At 36.1% G+C, this 4,387-nt stretch overlaps 1 long non-coding RNA gene across 1 annotated transcript in view; it reads right to left on the reverse strand.

Moving 5' to 3' along the window:
* The window catches only part of LOC106883633 (uncharacterized), a 5,429-nt gene extending 2,658 nt beyond the window's left edge, over window positions 1-2,771 (reverse strand). The window contains exons 1-2 of the long non-coding RNA XR_001411146.2: window positions 2,636-2,771; window positions 586-756 (exon numbers count right to left, since the gene is read on the reverse strand). This is a non-coding gene — a long non-coding RNA (uncharacterized LOC106883633). The remainder of the gene's footprint in view (window positions 1-585; window positions 757-2,635) is intronic.
* Window positions 2,772-4,387: the final 1,616 nt, after the last annotated feature.

Consider the following 4,387-nt stretch of genomic DNA (forward strand, 5'->3'; position numbering starts at 1 on the left):
TATATATATATATATATATATATATATATATATATACTAGACATCAGTTTCATAAACTACAAAATATAAATATCCACACTACCACACTTGAAACATACTGTTATAATTCTTTATCTTGATTTGAATGTATGTGAAAATATTTAGAATGCTCAAAATTATTTCTGCAAATGTCTTAAGCACTGATGCTGATCATAGTTTAATCAATAAGTGTAGGGGGAAGGTCAATGCATACATACGACAGGCTTCTTTCAATTTCCAACTGCTAAACTGACTTAATTTGGTCAGCCTGTGGTTATAGTAGAAGGCACTTGCCCAAGGTGCACTGCAGTGGGATGGAACCCAGAACCATGTGTTTAGGAAGCAAGCTTTTTACCACACAACAACACATAGGAAATATCTCTAAAAGCTCTCAGATTTTAATAATGAATCATTTCCTACAGAGATAAGCATTGTTATTTTGCAACAGAATTATATTTATATTAATTTACATTACACAATTATTAGATGCATTGATTGTTTAATTATCTCTTTGGCAAATCACTACACAAAAACATTATTCCTGATTGTAATAAAATGATAACAAACCATCTGAGCCTCTAGGACCATCTTTTCCTGGTTGGCCAGGAAGTCCAGTTTTACCCGGAGGTCCATCATTACCAGGAAATCCAGGATCTCCTCGATCCTCAATATCTGCAATTCTACTAGGTAATCCTTGTCGGCCATCTTCTCCTGGGCTGCCTGGCAAACCAGATAGACCTTAAAATGGAAGAACATTACATACTGAGTTCATATTTAAATAACAATTTTCAGCAATCCGTCAATGTCCACTTAAACTGTATTATAAAAGTAAAAGTATGTTATAATAATAGAGCAGACATTATAGCACAGAAAGAAGTGCCATAAGTATGTAAATAATAATTTCTACTAAAGGCACAAGGCCTTAAATTCTGCAGGAAGGGGGCTAGTCAATTGCATTGACCCCAGTACTAGACTGGATTTGTAAGAGAATACAGCATATCCAGACTATCATGCTGCATATTCAAACAATAAAACACTGCATGTCAGAGTGTGTAGTATGATCTTTAGCAGGATGGAGTTGTGGTATATCTGCTCCTTGTAGACAAATATATACATACCTAAATATATGAGGGGGTACCCAAAAGAAACCAGAATTTTGCAATATTCTTTTATTCACTTGGTTTTACATGTTTACACTTTTTATCACTTTCAAAGTATTCTCCATTTGAAGCAATGCATTGGTCCAGGTGCATTTTCCACTATTCAAAGCAGTGCTACAACTCTTGCAACATGATGCCTTTTAATGCCTCCATCGGTTTTTTCTTCACTTCTTCCACATCCACAAATACCCTAACACCATCTTTCATCACCAGTGATGACCTTCGAAAAATGGTCCAGATCAACTTCCAACTGTTCTTTCAGTTCATGACACACATTCAGTTATGACTACTTTTGATCTTTTGAGCAAGTGAGGCACAGATTCTGCTGCAACTCTTTCCATTTGCAATTCCTCACTCAAAATTCGTTGGCAGGAGCTCCTGGACACACCAGTCAAGTTCGTTTATTGTTCGGTGATAAACCTCCAAGATCAGTTCATGAATTTTCATAATGTTTTCCTTCGTTTGGGAGGTTGACGGTTGTCCTGAACGAGGTTGGTCTTCAAATGACAAGTGACCATTTCTAAAGTGTGAAAACCACTTATAAACTTGTGTTTTGTTCATGGCAGTGTCCTTGTTACCTGTTTGAAGCATGCCAACTGTCTCAGCCATCGTTTTCCCCAGCAGAGAACAGAATTTCACAGAAGCATGCTGTTCCTTCATTCCAGCCATTGCAAAAATCAATGAACAGAGAAGCACTGAAAAACAAAGATGCACCACATGACAGTATAACTTCACTGATGCTGGTCAGCAGACTGTTGCCTGAGGGTTGCGGTTGCATCAAGTGGCTTCTAGCGGCAGAAGCCTAAACTACAATGGGCTTGTCCCACAGAGAATGTTTCTGGTTACTTTTGGGACCCCCCCCCCACTCCATACACAAGAGCTAACATATTAGAATCAATAGTGCATGTAAACATAACCAATAATTTGTCAGTATATGATCCACAAAATGTGTATTTGACTTCCAAACTGAAATCATGCGCTATCTAACTCAGAAGCAAATACTAAATAAAATTCTATCCATAGGAGAAGTCATAATAAATACCAAATAGAAAAATGTTAGAATATTCCTCACAGTATTTTATTTTACAAACACAGCACGCATATATTTCTAATTTTGCTGCGATGATACTTTCCGATTAGAAATAAGGACCACCATGTCCTCATCTTTTAGATTGGAATTTTTTAAATGGAAATTTAATTTCAAATTAGAATTTATAACCAAAATTACTGTTTTTAGATACATCAGCAATGTCTAATATTAAGCTCTATATTTTATCTATTTATAATAATTATACATAAAGTTTTTACAGATATATTTAATTAGTCTAACAGATATGTCAGTTACTATCCTGAATTCAGAGTTCTTAAACTCTTTTAAAACTTCACACTACTAACAAAGAAAGGCAAACTGATTACTGACAAAAGAATATAAAATTGTATATTGAGATGATCCATACCATCATCACCAGGCTGTCCTCTTAATCCTGGAACACCATCCTGACCTGGGAAGGAACCACCTGGGGGTCCAGGTAATCCTCGTTGACCTTCATCACCAGGAAATCCAGGGTATCCTTAAAAAAGAATGAATATATTCATTAAGTAACGAGTCTCCTATAAAGGCACTGAAATTATATACACACATACACTTATGTATTGTCAGGATAATGTGTGTGTATATATATATATATACACACACACATACATGCTTACATACAAGTATGCATAAATTCATACATAGACATGTGTGTACATACATACATACATACATTTTATTAGTGGTACAATGGAAACTTGTAAGACATTCCAGAAATTCTCCATCTGAGATTCTTATGTGAATAGATGCACATACTTGGGTGTATGCAACGACAGTTCAACTAACACACCAACTCAACCATATATTTACAAACACCAGGAACCCTCTCAGCTAAACAAGCCTTGTCACTTTGTTAGCAACCAACTCAAACTTTCTCAAGAACTTTTATAAAACTCACAGGAAAACAAACAGACATACATATATGCATGTATGTCTGCATATATGCATCTGCAGATAATGTTATATCTTTCTTTTATTGCTTCAAATCATAAATGCCTGGATAATCCTATCAGTAATCAATGACACTCTCAACTCATCTTTGTAGGGGTATGTTTTTTATTTGTTCAATTGTCTGATTTGGAGAAAGGCTCATGGCTTCGCGGGCTCTCTAACAGCAGGGAAGTTGATGCTGTTGACGTTCTTCTTAAACTGTATGTCAAAGACTGCAGAAAGGAATTCTAAAGGACTGATGTTCTATAGAGAAAAATATTGAAAAAGTGTCACTCAGTTGGGTTTGGGTGGAAAAGGAATGAGACCAACCAACACTAAGAAGTAGGACCAAAATAAGAGTGACAGAAGAAAAGCAAGCTAAGGAGACATCACATTTGTGAACCAGAAGCTGGTGTGAGTGACTCTATGCCAATTATTTGCATGGCCTTTTTTTTGCAATCTGTAATGTCTGTGAGTACTGTAAAGAGCTCTGTCTCAGATATTGCAACTTTATTCCAATTTGTGTCTCTCTTTGGCAGGAAATAATCAACTGCTATAGGCTAAAGTATTTTCTATGCTTACTGAGGAATGAAGGAATGCTGAACCCTAGTGATCATGTTTTTTTTGTTTTGTTTTTTCTTGCTATGTTGAAGATGTAGGACATCAGGATAGATAACCACAAATGGGGAAATATTATGTTGCCAGAAAACAGGGAAATTAAAGGAACTGGAAGGGTATTCAGTTCAGCAAATCTGCTTCAATAAACTCCATTTGACCCTTGCAAGCATGGAAAAGTGAGCATTGAAACAATCATGATGATGATCATTATCATAATTGCTTTAATGTTCAGTCACACCTACAGTTCATAACAAGAACATGGAGGTGTAAAATTGTTTCCTTGGTATATGTAGTGAGTGTGTTTTTTGGGCTATTTTGAAGAAGGCAAGATTGAACAAGACACAACTGGAAATGTCACTAAGTTTCTGTTCACAAAGGTAGTGGTGTAAATTTGCTGTGAGACATCTGGGCTGTATTTGGATAACACTTGGATGAGAAAGGTAAGACAAAAGTTCAAAAATGGCATCATATGCATGAAATTTCACGTCCCACAAACAAACCAAACAGCAACATTTTTCAAGCACTCTCTACACTCTCTGAGTGGTTGGCGTTAGGAAGGGCATCCAGC

The sequence above is a fragment of the Octopus bimaculoides genome, unplaced genomic scaffold (genome assembly GCF_001194135.2).
Source record: "Octopus bimaculoides isolate UCB-OBI-ISO-001 unplaced genomic scaffold, ASM119413v2 Scaffold_337478, whole genome shotgun sequence".
Classification (NCBI taxonomy): Eukaryota; Metazoa; Mollusca; class Cephalopoda; order Octopoda; family Octopodidae; genus Octopus; species Octopus bimaculoides.